Genomic DNA, 18,064 nt, shown 5'->3' with positions numbered 1-18,064 from the left:
ACGCAGTCATTGTTGCTGATATCAGCACTGTTTCCACTCGGATAAATGAGGGCGATAATTTTATGCAGTTTTTAAACTAAATGTTTCTCTCGGATATTGGACGTTTGTTGAGAGATAGAAAACGGGGATTTGGTTAATTTATTTATTAGGTTGATTAATATTTATATTATGAAATATTGCTTATTTAATTTTATTTTTTTACATGTAATAAATTTTTATTGAAATTTATGCCTTTTTTTTTTTTTTTTTTCTAATTAACCATGTTGGTACTTTTCCGTTTTGACGGCGCAGGCGATAAAGTCGCCAATAATAGTACAACCGATTCCGAACGGAATATCCTCGCTGGTAACCTTTTACGTCTTATTTTCAAAACAAGTCGCAGCCATTTCTTATCAGATTGATTGTTTTTTTTCAATACTGGCATACAATTTTATGCCTTAAGGCCATTCGCGGGCAGTAATTAAGTCAATTAGGATGCAATCACACCACTCATCCGACGGCGAAAATATAGAAAAGGCAAAGTCAAGGGTTAAATTCATCAATTCTAATGAGAATGCACTAGCGAAGTAAAGCACTGTGGTTTTACATAATTTCTGAGTAAGCTATTCGTACGAATGGAAATAATTCTTGCATTTAAACTTGTACTCCAAATTAAGATTTAACTTGCAATTAATGTAGATAATTACTGAGAGAATTAGATTTTTGTAGCGTAGTTTACGTGTGATGAGATCACTTGGGGTCACGTGATATGAACCGGCAAATCAAGATGTTTTACCATGAAAGCATAGTAAATTCTTAAATTGTCTTTTTAAAAATTTATTGTCTTTATTTATTGGCTTTTTTACAAAATTTTAACCGACATAAAAAAAAAAAATAAAATTTCTTGGAACTGACATTTGTCTACAAGGTTTATGTGTATACTGTGTGTTGTCGCCAATAAAGTCTGCTTGGCGAGATTTGCTCAGGCGAAACGGATAAGTACCAAGTTGTTCTGCAGGTAAAATTCTGTGCAGTTTCTAAATTTAATGCTTGGTGTTCCCTTTAGGCATTTTCCCGGTACATCTAAAAAGCCAAACGAAGGCTGACTGCGTAGCGGCTGGTATGAAAATGGAATAATAATAAGTACGTGGATTTGGCATTAAAAAAAGCGTTATAACCATTCTTTAAGAGGCACTATTGCAGATAATTTTTGGCTTTGCTAAATTAGAAACTGTACTGCAAATAATCCTTTGTGAATTTATTATTGAAGCATTTGTGATAATCTCATCTTCACCTTTTTTTTTTTAGAATTATTGTTCCGTAAAATCTTTGATAAGAATATTAAATATCTTGTAAAGTTTTTCTCCCTCCTTACATTGTGCCTTCGTGGAGTAAATGGAAAGCACGTTCAGGCAGCAACTGGAAGCCTCCTTGAAATTTTTAATGGCTATAGAAGTGGCTTCCCAGGTCGGAAAACTGGTGGACGATAATTCATCAGTATCAGGATTTAGCAATTAGGTCTCCTCTCTAGTCGTCCTTTAAATGGAAAAGAATGTAAGGTTTTTCTCTTTCCTTATTGCATGCCTTTGCAGTGAAATGGAAAACACGTCCAGCTAGAAATCGGAGAGTCTGGAGTTCGAGTTCCGAGGAAAGTGTCGTTGATATTTCCTGTTTCATGCTTCGAAATACCTAATGACTCTGAAACCCTAACATTTTGAAATCTCAAAAGTTAAATTTCATTTTATAAGCATAAACGGATTTATTGAATCCTTTTGTACTTCTCTTTATCATATTTTTAGTTAGGCAACTGAAAGCTCCTTATTATTGAGAAAACAAATCATTAGTAGAAAAGACGAACAGAAAGGAAATTAGATTATTCTAAATGGTTACACCTGCGAAATTTTCATTCACGTTTCGTTCATTGCCCATAGATGGCAGCACTAGCTTTTGCGTAGAGCGAATTTGTTACTTTATTAATTACTAGGTGTACCCGCCCGGCGTTGCCCGTGCATTTAGAAAATGCAGATAAGTGAATAGCGCAGGAATAGTAGTGTAGGACATGTAGACTGTCTCTCTCTCTTCCCCCCCCCACAAGCTACAAAAAAGAAATGAATTGTAATTAATCGATTTAATGTATCGTCAAAACAGCAAACTAACGCTAGAATAAAGAAATCAATTGTTACAATCGAACGTTATTTGAAAACAAATAATAATATTAGTGAGTCAAAAAAACCGTGATTAATTAATTATAAATAATTTTTTTAAAATTTTTCTAATTCAAAAATCGAAAATCGGGCTTCGAGGTCTGGTGGCCAGCCCCTTTGTGCTTCCGTATAAAAAAATCCAGGTCCCTGCGTGCGATAGATTTGGCTGGAGAGCTCGGTCAGACAGACAGACAGACACATTACACTTGCTTTTATTATTATAGAAGTAACGTCTATAACTCTGAGAGAAGTACAGATATTAAGTTAAAATTTAACATATGTGGGCTATAATACTTCAAACTAGAAAATTTTTATTCTTTAACTACATATCTATATTTATAGATGTTTTTAATAATTCCAGTAATGTTCTAAACGTACTGTTAAATAGTTACGTAATTAGAATTATATTTTTTGGAATATTTGATATCTTTTACCCATTAAAAATGCAACAAGCAATTCAAATATGCACGCATATGTATATGTATATATATATATATATATGTATAATATATATATATATATATACGTATGTACGTATACGTATGTAAATATATATATATATATATAATCTGACAGGGGTAGGACTTTTACGATCGCCAAAACAGCTTTTTCAAAATTTAATGTTATTTATGATTTAGAGATTATCATTAAGGTGATCTATGTGGAACAGCGAAATAATTTATAGGATACTAGATAAATATAGAATTTGGTTAGGGAGGCCTGACTGCGATAACGAAGGGCCCAGGTTCGAGTCCCGGAGAAGGCATGGGTGTAAAATTGTCTGTCTCTTCATAGCAGGTAACGGTGGCCGCTTATTAGGTTCCTCCACAATAAAATTTCTGGCTATTTTATTTGTGGCTTCTGGCACCTCTTAGTTGTGGCCAATGCCATTATAGGCAAGTGCCCGCCATTGGGGAAAAAAGCAGTTTGATTATTATGCAGTACTTTAAATACCAAAGCAATCGAATGTTGAGAATGTCATCTAAAACCGTTCATTAAGACTTTCAAAGGTAAATATCAATTCAGGTCCGCTTTATGTAGACATAAAGCTCAATTATTGAAATCATCTCTAAAAGCTGAACAAAGCAGTCTTTTTACCTTCAAAAATGAAGAACGAATCACGCAGATGCTTCTTTCAAAGTAGGTTGCAATCTTGTGTAATATAAAAAAGCATATTCTGCCGGAGCCCTTGGGAAGATAGTTATGCTGGCAATCTCAGAGTCTTTATTTCACGAACTAAAAAACTAAAGTGAAATAATCACATCTATAAAAGATGTGTCTTTGTCATGAAATACGGTAGCACGACAAGGGAACGATATGGCGAATGAGATTTGCGTACAAATAAGATATGACTTGGAGATATGTGTGCATTTTTTCCTACGGTTTGATTAATCCACTGATGTTACTGACTTATTGTTGTTTTCGATGTTCACAAGAATGGTGTTTTTTGACTTCTTCGTAAAAGAAGTATTGTTGACCATGATGACTTTGGCAAAACATATACGACGCAGTTGAAAACTATATTACTGAAGAACGTACCAATCAAAAAAATTATAGCAGTCACAACCGATGGTGCGCCAACTGTTATCGGGATAATACTGGGTTTACTGGGCTCTGCAAGCAGGATGATACATTTTTCATATTTAATTCATACTACTGCGTTATTCATAATAAAATAAAAAAAAATAATTCATAAAACGCTGAACATCGAATACGTAATAACTGTCACTATAAATTTTATCAGAGGACGACCAATGACGACTTTTTAATGCTTTGCTTGATGAGCTAGACAGCGAGAATGCTGATATAATTTACCACACAGAAGTAAGGTGATTGAGTTGAGTAAAGTTTTAACAAGATTTTTTTGCTGGAATGCTGTCCGAGATAACTTTTTCTTGTACCTAAAGATAGTTATGACCAAAAATTTGATGACATGGAGTGGCTTGTTGATCCGGCATTTTTAAGTGATAGCACTGCAGAACTCTACGACCTAAATACAACGTTACAAGTAAAAAGGAAAATGATTACCGGAAATGTTAAGCTCAATATCTGCTAGTTCCTGTTCTACAGATCTATTTTAAATTTACAGAACAGTAACTTCTTGGAGAAAGACTGTCAAAATTTTTTGTCATTTACTGTCATTCTAGGAATTTTTTCTGGAGAATGATACTTCTAAGCATGTTTGGAATCTTCTGTTATTCAGCTCAGAATTTAAAAGAAGCTTCCAAGATATGTTTTCTATGGAATCCATTTAACTGTTGACATAAAACTTTCTTGGAACTAGAAATATAACAAAAGGAAGGCTGAATTAGAGATTATTGCTGTTCTTGTATAACAGTCAAAAGCACTGAAAATTAAACTAATGGACCCTATTTTTAAGTACAAAAATATATTTAGGTGTGCACTAACATTAAAACATTTTTTGGGTCAACATACCTCGGTGAGCAGATTTCTTCACAAATTAAAGTAATAAAAAGAGAACACAAAAATATGTTGAGTCCAGAGCATAGTAATCAAATATCTTATTAATAGCGAATTAATAAATGAAATATTTGGCAATTTAGCAGTTAAATTTTCTTGTATTTGTAAATGTTTATTAGAATGTGTCTTCCTTTATTTTCTAATTTGGAGTAACATTATTTTGAGGCTTGTATTTTATTAGTTGATTTTCTTCAGTTTTCGTTGGTTCGTATTAATTTCCTTATTATTTGGAAACACAAAATCATCCAGTAAAATGATATATTTTTGTTATTTTCCAAACATAAAACATGGGTGCTCGGAAAGCAAGGCAAAAATTTTAAGTAGCCTTTGAGGAAAAACCGGTTGGACACTACTGGCTCAGTTTGTTAATAATTTTACTTTATGCTAAATAGCAACAGACTTGGATGGAAAATGAAACAATGCATATACACTGGACAACATATTTAAAGCGAATCAACGTCACTAATCTTTTGGGCTAATAATGAAAGAAAACAATATTTTGGCAACTGAGAGCTGAGTACTAAATTAGTTCCTCCTCTTTCTCACTAGATGTCGGTACGTGTTTTTCGGGAACATCAATTGAACTGATTACTAACTGAACATTATGCGCTTTTGCTTCTTTTAGGTACCAGTTTGATATAAGTTGTATAAGTAGGTGCGATAAAAGAACTATTTAGTTAGTAAAATATATTTCCGATGTACCTAATTTTAATTTACGTTTTATTACGGGTTGCTCTGAGAAATCTAAAACTTGAAGGGTTAAAAAGTTCAAATGTGGGACACTTTTGAGGACATTTCACCGTCATGGTGATCGTCTGACTACTTTTCTATAAATCGTTAAAAATGTATCTCAGATCGTTCTGAATGAGATGTCAAATGGCACTCGTTTATCTACTTATGAAGACCTTACAAGAAATCCCAGGAAGAATATAAATATAAAAGAAAGAAGAATAAAATATAAAAGGAAGAATATAAATATAAAAGAAAGAAGAATAAAATATAAAAGGAAGAATATAAATCTTTAAATGCAAAAAGTCTCAAAACTGTAGTATATAAATGTTTTTAGCTTTCTGCCTATATAGTCTTCTAAGCTTACTTTTGACACACACACACACACACACACACACACAAAAAAAAAAAAAAAAAAAAAAAAAGGGTACATTTGTTTGTTTTTTCATTTGAATATGAAATTTTATAGTTTAATCTAATGCAATATCATCAACACCTGGAAGACTAATAATTTAGTATTTAAAAGTTAAAATTAGCATCTTATAGCGTTTATTCCCTTCCTACTAAGAATCGACAGATGTCCACTGCGGGGGGGGGACAGGACAGCTCTCTATACCTCCCGTTCTACTGGGCCGATTCACGAAATTCAACTTTTCATGCCTCAAAAGCGCGACTTAGGATATGTGTTAGATTTATATATAGCATTGTTCTACAGGTATTTTGTTTTAGTTTACTTTTATTATACAGGTATTATACAGGTTTACTTTTATTATACAGGTATTTTGACAAAAAGCGGACTTTTTCTGAAATGACATGCTAACTTTTTCCCATATTTCGTTTTTTTTTTTTTTTTTTTTTTTTTTCCCCCGCACTGTATCTATATTCAAGTGCAATACTAATTTCTGCTACTATTTCACAGGTATTCCCTAATAACTCAGCACCATAATCATTTATTAATGCCGCACATTACGAGTATTATTAAAAGGATTCTATCCTCGATAACTCTGCTAAAAAATTCTCCGTATGGATGGATCTCAGACATCTTAAAGCATTTAAAAACGATCGCGAAAAGTCATTTCGGTACTATTCCGTTTTGAGGACCGTAAAAAATAGTCAAACTGTTGTTGATGCCATTGCTGCCAAAAATAATTGCGGCAACCCTAACGCAAGAAAGGAAGTATAATAGTAAATTAACTAAGATTAATTTTGTTTTAATTCAGATAAAGGGTTTAATTTCATATAATACTTTTTCATATAATACGCTCAAGAAAACTTAATTCAAAACAGAGAAATCTAATCCGGTTTCACCGCGAATTCGCTGCTATCATTAACTGCAATAAGTAAACAACACTGAATTGAGATGTTTTCTTCCAGCTTTTTATAAGCTTTTTAAATGCACAAGAAACTTCTCGCATTTTTTCGATATTAAAAGAGTACAATTACGAGACATCTATTATTAAAATGTTAGATACGCATACTCTTGAATTTAAATTTTTTTCCGGCTTAGCAATTTTAATTAATGCTATTTAAAAACAACTAAATCAATACAAAAACCTAACAATATTATGAATAGGCTTTTTTTTAAAATTCAGAATTGATCATATTTCTTATTTTGCGTTTTTTCCCCCCAAAGGATATCTTATGCCTTATTAAATATTTCCTTTTCGGTTAGCCCATTTTCTTCATGCTGTGCTGTGTAATATATGTCGTTTTTTTTTGTTTGTTTTTGAATTCGAAAACTAAATTTAAAATTGTGTAACATTTATTTTGCATTCTACGAATTATGAAATTATGAGATTATTATGGAAACGTCTTTCTTCCAGTTGAAAAGCAATGCAAGTTATGCCCAATTTTAGCATTTGCCTTTTAAACTTCCATTCCAGAATATTATTTCATATGGTAAAACCTCTCACCTCAGCAATAACATTATTCATTATATTCCATATTATATTATTCAGTATACTCTGAATAATATTATGCGGAACTGTATATTAAATCTTGATGTCGCCTTTCTAGCGTAAAATATCAGCAGCAGCTGCATAGAGAAATTTACGCTGTAGGAGGATTCTATATAGGAGCGATCGCAGTGATGACATTTCGACAACGATCGCAGCGAAATCTGTTACCCTATTCTAGCCCTATTCACAAGGAAATGCGGTGGTCTACAGCATGCGCGCAAATCATCATACGTAGAACGATTTTCAGTGACACAACAATTGATTTGAAACGCAAGGATTATGATATAAGAAAAAGAAAGTTTAATCTTGTCATAAACAACTGACACTTGTTGTTTGATGAAAGTTGCATTCACTTCGTTGCCTTTTATTATTTTTTTCTTTTTACTTCCTTGTACGAAGTAAAAAGGAAGTATTGTACCCTCGAAAATTTTCAGGCATCATATTTCAACTCAAATATCTATTTTCACCGTTATCGAATGCAATTTAACGATGTTTTTGCGTGACATCTGTACGTAAGGACAGGATAAAGGACTCTTTCCCCACAAAAATATTGTAAAACTAATTTAAAATGAATTCTAAAGAGAATTTTTCATGGCGTCTGTGCGTACGTACGTACGTATGTATCTCCCATAACTCAAAAACGAATTAAATCATGCTTAATCCATTGTGGAATTTATTCGAGGAAATAAGTGTTTTAGATTTATTTCATAATTTTCAATACAGACATCTTGAGTTTTAATGTATTTTTGCCTTCTCGGGAAGTGAGAACTGAATTAATTGAATGAGAAATACTCAGTCGTCTGTGAAAAACTATTTCTTTTTTTTTTTTTTTTTTGTTGTTCTTTGCTTAATTTCTTTTATACATCGTTTTAGATTTATTATAGAATTTGAACAGAACATAAGGTAACGATTAGATAATTCTTATGATATAAATTTTGTGCACTCTGAGTTAAAAAATGAACGAAATATAACGCTATTAAGTGAACCTAGGGCCAGAATATCGCTACGGTAAGCAAATATAGTGAATTTTAAAAGAGTGCATTTGTTCTATTGTGGTTTATGCGCTATCGACGAAATAGATTTAATCCAATCCAATAAGTTTAAATGAAAAGCAAGAAAAAATAATGGGTATAATTTAATTTTCCGTACAAGGAAATCATGTGGTGCACACATCAGATTTTTTTAAATCATAGCACGACGAGTGCTATTAATCTCGATTCTATCTTTTTTTCCTAATCACTTTTCAAATAAAAGGATGCTGCCATCAAATGCTATCGCCATGTATTAATTTTAGAGAAATAATACAGCGAATACAAAAAACAAGTGTATGTCAATCATTTAACATTCTATTGGGAATTCTGAAGATGTGCTGTTTTAAAGCATTTTGTGAGTTTGCTATTGAATTTTATGTGGCGCAAAGGTAAAGAAAGTGATGTTTAACAAATGAAGTTAAAAAACAAACAAAAATTTAATTATAAAAAGTCAAAAATGCTCTGGAAGTCATCTTACTAAGAAAACCGAACATTGACATAATAGCTGACAAAAGACCAAAAACATTAAGAGCAATACTTAACACTCTTTAAGAAATTCTGAACAGACGTTAGGTTTAAAATTATATGATTTTGCTGTTAAATTTAATGTGAAAAAATTTGCGAAAAAAATGCTTAGCAATAAAGAAAAACAAAAGTTGTGTTAACAGGAGTGTTCCCAAGATTAGACTGGTAAACTGCGAGCTCAGTGAAAGCATAAAAACCTTAACAAACCCTCCTGCGCGACGTTAAAAACCTGAATACTTTCAGATTTTTTTTCGAGTCAGCATACGCAAGGAACAAATTTTCTCACACACAGTAGAAGTTTTGAGTTCACAGGGAGAGTTGCAAGATTCAGAAGCTTATATAAAGCTTAACGGTAACAAAATTTGATGTTGAAAACCAACCAAGAAGAGAATTCAAATGAAATGAACCTAAATTCGAATTGATAATAACACCAATCAACAATTTTTAAATTTCCATTTATGAGGTGAACAAAAATACGTCATTTTAACTAAAGCGAGAGATCTGAACACGAATAGGTTTTCTATCAGCATAGCCAGGTGATATTCATTATATTGAACATAATATTATGTATTATATTCTTACGTGCGTACGGGTGTTCGTAATCGACTGAATGCACACAGAACCAATGATAAGTTGACGAAATTTATTTAAAAAAATCTGAAAGCTTTCAGATTTTATATTACCCTCAAAGGGGCGTTTATTTAAATTTACATACGCATATACGTTTCGGGAACATTTAGGCTAATGTTCCTTTGGGCTAAAAATGTTTAAAAAGAACCTATCTTTAGAATTTCTGATAGACAGTCTTGCCGCTCTGGAGATAAAAGTGTTTTAGCTCGTAACAGTGTCATCATTGCTTCCTTTGAAATCGTTGAGTTTGTTAATAAACAATTCGCTAAAGTTTTAGAAAACTTGAAATACACAATAAAATATTTAAAAACATCATACCCTTAGAATTTCCTATAAACAGTCTCGTTTGCTAGAGCTAAAAAATTTTATTTTCCGAACAGTGTTGCAATTGTTCGCTTTGAAATCGTTGAGTTTGTTAATTAAAAAGTCGTTAAAGAGTTACAAAATGTGAAAAACATAATAAAACAAATTCGAAATTAAAAAGTCAGGCATTCAGGTGCCTGCGTTCGGGTGGAGGATTACGTTATTAAAAATATGATAGCTCTAGGTACTGTCGTTTTTTTCATAATGCGAGAAAGGTACTTACATTCATGCAGACTCTCCATTATTTTATTTCTTTAAATATAATACAGAGCGATAGTATTTGGTGGCAACAATTTAAAAAGTGATTCGCCGTTTATAACGGAACGCCACAAAGTGCCGTTTTGAGACTAATAGCCCTTCTGGGCTACCGCTCCTTTGGGCTAATATAAACACTTTACTGTTCTGGAACTTTTCGCACAAAAGTACAGCTCTTCTCAGTATGACGAAGCACAATCAGTAGTTACCACTTTAAAGTATTCAGCATTTAACACAAGGCAATGAATGCGAAAAGCCCCGCATGTCAAAGGTTGCACAGTGGTCTCTCAATACTCTGAACTCTAAATAGTGAGAGATAAACCGAAACTGACGCTCTCTCCGGTCTGATGTAGTTTTCCCTTTCTGCCGAAAAATTTCTGGTAACCTTCCATTTTTAAAAATTGCTGGAAGGAATAAACAGTTACAGTTACATAGAGTCTCATACGGTTACAATTACACACGGATCGGACCAGTTACAGTAACATAGGGATCGGGCTAGTTATGTCCCAATCACATTATGTTTCGGCTACGCGGGACTTGACGTCGAAAGGGACAATTCTCAGAACCCGCACAATTCCGGGAAACACACGTAGATAGGTTACCATTCTCATTTACTACAAAGACTTGAACGCCAAAAAGTAATCGATTATCGCTCAGATTGGGATCACGTGATCCTTCAGAAGCAGAACTTTCGTCTGATTGGTTGTCTCTACCCGGGACCCGAGACATTTTCGGTGAGGTTTGAAAAAATCTCGCGTAGCTGGAACATCGTATCCGTAGCTAGGCGGGACCTCGCTTCAGGTGGGGCTTTTGTTTCTAGGAATCCTCCCGTTTAAACCAGTGCTACCCGAATCTCGTTTCTCAGAAAAGTCCCGTCTAGCAGAGATTGTAGCCATGCGTGATAACCTCTTTACAGTTACACAGGGATCGGACCATTTATAATGGGATAAGATCAAAATGTCACCAAATAATCGCCGAGCTGGGCGACTTTAGCAATAAAAATTTGTAGCTAAAAAGTTCTCGTGTGCTTAATTTTAATCTGTTAAAAATTATCACAATAACATCCCGAAGAAATTCGCTTAAAACTACTGTCTGATTTGCAGAGGAGTAACTAGGGTTTTCAGCGCACGTGGACGACTGAAGATTTTGCGCCCCTTTCTGTGTTCCACGAATGGAAAACACTTCATCCTAAAATTTCGTACCTTTAATTTGGCGCCCCCTGGATGCTGCGCTCGGGGACAGATATCCCCCTTACCCCACCCATGGAGGTAGGAAAGGGAGGAGGGGCCATTCCGCGCTAGAAGTGAAGCACTGCTTTGAAGCTTGGGTCACCAGACTGGGTGTTCTTTGTTTACATTCAGAAGCTCGCTTGACAAGATTCTGATAGTATTTCGACACACGACAGTTCCATAGAAATCGAAAAAGGGACACTCTCGCATGAAAGAAACATTCATAGTGTGATGGATAATAGCAATTTGTATAGTTTACTGACATTTACGCAAAAATCACATCTTGGTTATTTTTCGATAACTAACAACAGCGATTTTGATTATGAATTTGTTTTATAAAATTCTAAGCTGTTGCACTACAAAAATATGGATTTTAAGAAAATTGCTAAAAGAGATCAGCCAAAATTTATTTTCTAGAAGATTTGAAAAGTTTGAAACTTGATGGCTAAATGTAAATATAAAATTATGTATGTTAAAATATTTGTAATTAGGCACATAGGTCAGATTAAGTTTTTATTAAATAGAGTAACGCATACAAGGGCTATCTGCCTAAAGAGAGAGATGCCATCGTGGAGGAATTTTGAAGAAAAACTGACCTTTGAGTGGGTATTAAAAATAATACTTATAATTTTCATTCATATTATATTCATATATATTTTTTATGTAAAACTTTCGGGTGTATGCTAAATTAGTGTAAATTACTTTACACGAAAAATATAGTGAATGCACAGAAATTAAAGATTTGCACATGCCGGAAATGATAAATAGGAAATATGTATGGGTATTTATGCATGTGCTTGCAAAAAGCATGTATCTACCTTTGACAAAATACTTAAATATTCATTAAATTATTTATAAATGTATTTGAAATGAAGAATTTATTCACTTATAAACAACTGTGAAAGTACTGTAAAGAAATCTAATGATTAAATGTATCTAATTTATAATGATTATAAATGTTATCTAAATATATAATAACCTTAATATTGAATTGTAAACATAAATTGAAATCCTGTTTACAAATACGTTATAAAACTATTTAAGCAAGAATTGTTAGTATTGGAAAGCAGTCTGTTAAAAGGTATTGTAAAGCAAATGCTATGAGATGCGCACTTAAGAACGTAATAAATAGTTTTGGAATATGTATTGTTGAAATGAAGGGTAAAAAAAAAAATCTGATAAGTATAATTAAAAGAATTATTCCCTTTACATTTTATAATAACTCAGTTACAAGTTTTAAATAATACTTAAAAAAAAAAAAAAAAAAAAAAAAAAAAAAAAAAAATCTTATTTTATTCCCTTTCAGAAATGGTCAGAGAAAGTCAAATACTATTTAATGCCTATTTAATTATTAGGAATTAGCGAAATACTTATTTAAAGTATTTCACTAATTCCTAATAATTCTCTAATTTAAAATGAACCGAATAGAGCATTAATTATAAATTGACTTACATTTTTCGATTTAAAAGATGCCTCAGAAGCCAAAAAATCATGTCATATTTAAGAAAGTATTTTAGGAAGAAGCTCTATAAATAGAAAAGAAATAATGCGTAATTTTAATATTAATAATGCAATAAACTTTGATCTTAATTTTTGTACCTTAACCGAATAAAATCGAATTACCTTAATTTTTTTTTCTAATGTAATTAACGAAAACTTGTGAAAATACATTCAAATTAAACCATTCTGAGAAAACTGTCCTGTGAAAAGTATAGCATTTCATTCCGTTCAGAATGAAATGTTGTTTAAAAATATGTTGTTTTCACATACTTAGGACTCTGAAGTGTTGTAGAAAAAGAAAATATATACATTTATATGTATATTTGCGACGTAATTACAAAATATTTACACCCGAACGCGTCAAATCCCATAGAACTCAATGGAAAATGACCCAATGTTTTGGTCACCACGTAGGGATCGCCGGTGCTTCAGAGCAGGGTACGGAGAAACTTGTTTAGGGCGACTCCTTCTTACTTCCTACCTCCATGACCCCACCCTAGCTACGCCACCATGGAGGTAGGAAAGGGAGGAGGGGCCATTCCGCGCTAGAAGTGAAGCACTGCTTTGAAGCTTGGGTCACCAGACGGGGTGTTTTTTGTTTACATTCAGAAGCTCGCTTGACAAAATTCTGATAGTATTTCGACACATGACAGTTCCATAGAAATCGAAAAAGGGACACTCTCGCATGAAAGAAACATTCATAGTGTGATGGATAATAGCAATTTGTATAGTTTACTGACATTTACGCAAAAATCACATCTTGGTTATTTTTCGATAACTAACAACAGCGATTTTGATTATGAATTTGTTTTATAAATTCTAAGCTGTTGCACTACAAAAATATAGATTTTAAGAAAATTGCTAAAAGAGATCTTCCAAAATTTATTTTCTAGAAGATTTGAAAAGTTTGAAACTTGATGGCTAAATGTAAATATAAAATTATGTATGTTAAAATATTTGTAATTAGGCTCATAGGTCAGATTAAGTTTTTATTAAATAGAGTAACGCATGCAAGGACTATCTGCCTAAAGAGAGAGATGCCATCGTGGAGGAATTTTGAAGAAAAACTGACCTTTGATTGGGTATTAAAAATAATACTTATAATTTTCATTCAAATTATATTCATATATATTTTTTATGTAAAACTTTCGGGTGTATGCTAAATTAGTGTAAATTACTTTACACGAAAAATATAGTGAATGCACAGAAATTAAAGATTTGCACATGCCGGAAATGATAAATAGGAAATATGTATGGGTATTTATGCATGTGCTTGCAAAAAGCATGTATCTGCCTTTGACAAAATACTTAAATATTCATTAAATTATTTATAAATGTATTTGAAATGAAGAATTAATTCACTTATAAACAAGTGTGAAAGTACTGTGAAGAAATCTAATGATTAAATGTATCTAATTTATAATGATTATAAATGTTATCTAAATATATAATAACCTTAATATTGAATTGTAAACATAAATTGAAATCCTGTTTACAAATACGTTATAAAACTATTTAAGCAAGAATTGTTCGTATTGGAAAGCAGTCTGTTAAAAGGTATTGTAAAGCAAATGCTATGAGATGCGCAATTAAGAACGTAATAAAGAGTTTTGGAATATGTATTGTTCAAATGAAGGGTAAAAAAAAAATCTGATAAGTATAATTAAAAGAATTATTCCCTTTACATTTTATAATAACTCAGTTACAAGTTTTAAATAATACTTAAAAAAAAAAAAAAAAAAAAAAAAAAAAAACTTATTTTATTCCCTTTCAGAAATGGTCAGAGAAAGTCAAATACTATTTAATGCCTATTTAATTATTAGGAATTAGCGAAATACTTTTTAAAAGTATTTCGCTAATTCCTAATAATTCTCTAATTTAAAATGAACCGAACTGAGCATTAATTATAAATTGACTTACATTTTTCAATTTAAAAGAAGCCAAAAAATCATGTCATATTTAAGAAAGTATTTTAGGAAGAAGCTCTATAAATAGAAAAGAAATAATGCATAATTTTAATATTAATAATGCAATAAACTTTGATCTTAATTTTTGTACCTTAACCGAATAAAATCGAATTACCTTAATTTTTTTTTCTAATATAATTAACGAAAACTTGTGAAAATATTTCATTCAAATTAAACCATTCTGAGAAAACTGTCCTGTGAAAAGTATAGCACTTAATTCCGTTCAGAATGAAATGTTGTTTAAAAATATGTTGTTTTCACATACTTAGGACTCTGAAGTGTTGTAGAAAAAGAAAATGTATACATTTATATGTATATTTGCGACGTAATTACAAAATATTTACACCCGAACGCGTCAAATCCCATAGAACTCAATGGTAAATGACCCAATGTTTTGGTCACCACGTAGGGATCGCCGGTGCTTCAGAGCAGGGTACGGAGAAACTTGTTTAGGGCGACTCCTTCTTACTTCCTACCTCCATGTACGCCACTGCTGATATGATGGGTACGAATGAGATGAAAAATTTCTACGTGTATGACGCTCTGACAATGAAATTAGGATTACTTTGTCTCACAGACAAATACTGCAGCAATTTAAGAATAAATTTTATGCATGGGAACTGTAATCTGTATGAAAAATATTCTCTTGATAATTTTGTTGTTGTTTAGAATCTGAAAATATTATTTAGAAATAAACTATTTTCAGATGGTGATTTTAAACAGTGGTAAATATTGTATTATTAAAATTTACAGGACAAAATTGTGGAGGTAAGTTGCACATGTTTTCTCAGGTGCACACATTATTGAATATACCAAAAAAAGTCGGATTTGTCATAAATTACTTTGTCATTAATTCAAATTTAATCTTACGATATTTCGCAAGTTGCACATTTTCCCTCCCCTAGATGGCACCACTACTCAACTTTCCAGACCTTGAGCTTTTTGTGTTTTTCGACCACTTTTCGGTCGTTTTAACTTTCCTAAATAATACGCTTCCGTAGAGACAAAATTTGCAGTGAATAGGATAACAGTTTTATGGTTCAGTAACTGATATAGTATGACGACTCTTGTAATTTATATCGTGCTTTTACCGACTGCTATATAATGTTCCATTGCTATCTGAGAAAATTCGAAATCTGAATAGATAATTTATATTGTTTTGGAGACAGAGACTTATATGTCACAACAGTGCTGATTTAAATTTAATGTTTAATGTTTCTAAAATCCTTAGTAGGATATCCATGCTTATAATACAGTTATATGTGCGATATTAGATGCATAATAGTACTTAGAAGATCGAAAGGCAAATATTAACATTATAACTTATTTACATTTTTTAATAAAAGTCTCCTGTTTTTGAGCCACTGAAAAATGAATTTGATATCCACACACTCAACTTTATGACAACACATGAATAACGAAACGAAATTGAGGGAAGATTTGCAAAGTATTTTTTTGTAATAATTCTGAATTTAAAAAAAAATTTCAAAATTTTTGTTTACTGTAATATAAGGAATTAAAACTGCACAAAGTTTAATTTTCTTCAGAAGTATTTTACTTATTTATTCTTTGATTCCATCATCGCTTTTAGATGACATCCTGACTATGAATAAACAAGGCTGTAAGAACACACGATAATAACGTAGTATGCGAATTTACTGCTTTCAGTTAGCTGTTTGTTTTGTAGATGGAGGCACTAAAATTGGTTGTTGTTTTTTATTGCATTTTCTATAGCTTGTATTTTTTAAAATTGATTGTCAGTTCTAATAACTAGTGGTACACAGCCTGTCAAGCAAAATGGATTTCTTTTGTAAACTTGGGACCTATACATTGTTTCAGTCTTTTGCATCGAGGCCTAAAGAGAATTTAGAGTTTTCTTGGGGAAAGAAATTTTAAGTGAAAATCTTTTGTCAAAGAATTAAATGAACGCATTATAAGTGTCATATATAAGCACTGAAAATCAAAGCTTGCTTCTCTTGCTTAAACCTTGTAAATCGGACATTTGTTTCTAGACGAAGGGAGAAATATTGTTGCCGATCCGTAATAGATTGAATGCACACAGAACCGATGATAGCTTCATAAAATTTATTTTTATGAAAGGAACACATTACAGTTCTAGAACTTTCCAAAAAAGCACTTGTACATATTTTCTCAATATAACAGAGCACAATCACCACTTTAAACTGAACGCAGTGCAATGCGCATGTAAATGAAATGAATTTACATGCGCATTGCACTGCGTTCAGGCAAGAAATTTCAATACTTTTCATTTATAGAAATTACTGGAAAGGATATAGGGGGGAATATATATTATATAAGGATTAGGATATAGGATATAGGAAAGGATATAGGATTACTGGAAAGGGCCGTCTACGGTTACAGTTACATATAGGGATCAATTACAGTTACTCAATTAGACTATCAATTACAGTTATTCAATTACAGTATCAATTACAGTTATTCAGTTACAGTATCAAATGCAGTTACACAAGCTCCGGACCAAAAATGTCGCCAAATGGTCACTAAGGTGACTTTTGGCGATTTCTCACAAAATTAGGTAAAAACATTAGTTGCTGAAACTATCTCCAACTGGCGATTTCTCGCCAATTTAGAGAGGTAGCCATTTCAATGTTAAACAGCCTTTCGCCTGTAAACTTATTTTTTTGTCAGAGCATTTCATTTCTCAAAGCCTTTCATGTTACAATATACAAAAAACACTATAATTTGACTAGAATTATTAACCATACGTACAAAATTCGTAACACTACCATAACTGCGCAACTACCATAATTTCGTCTTAGTTGAAAATTTTACTGAATATACTATTGGGTGATTAATGTATCAAAAAGTTACGTTAACAATTGGTTTGTTTCATTATGGGTACATCAGTCAGTTTCTCCTTTTAAACATAACTGGAAAATAAAAAGTAAATAATAGTACTCTTTGTATGCCCAGAAGTCTAATACCCAGAAGCACTTTTTCTATCCCTAGCACTATTTTGAAGTTTCTGCTAGTTTTGCTTTCTATTAGTTTCTAGTTCTACTGTAAATACTCAAGTAACTGCGCACATCATCGCAGATATTTAGAACTTATATCTATTCTAATACCTGGGATTGCTAATGTGTTAACAATGATTATATTTATGTCAAACTGGAAGTAAACTGGCGTGAAAAATTTAGGGAACAACTTCAAAAAGATGCTTTATGTTAATTC

Source organism: Stegodyphus dumicola, chromosome 12 (genome assembly GCF_044657685.1).
Source record: "Stegodyphus dumicola isolate Sdum_Otavi_A_Nest chromosome 12, ASM4465768v1".
Taxonomy (NCBI): Eukaryota; Metazoa; Arthropoda; class Arachnida; order Araneae; family Eresidae; genus Stegodyphus; species Stegodyphus dumicola.
Note: the sequence above shows the minus strand (reverse complement) of the source record.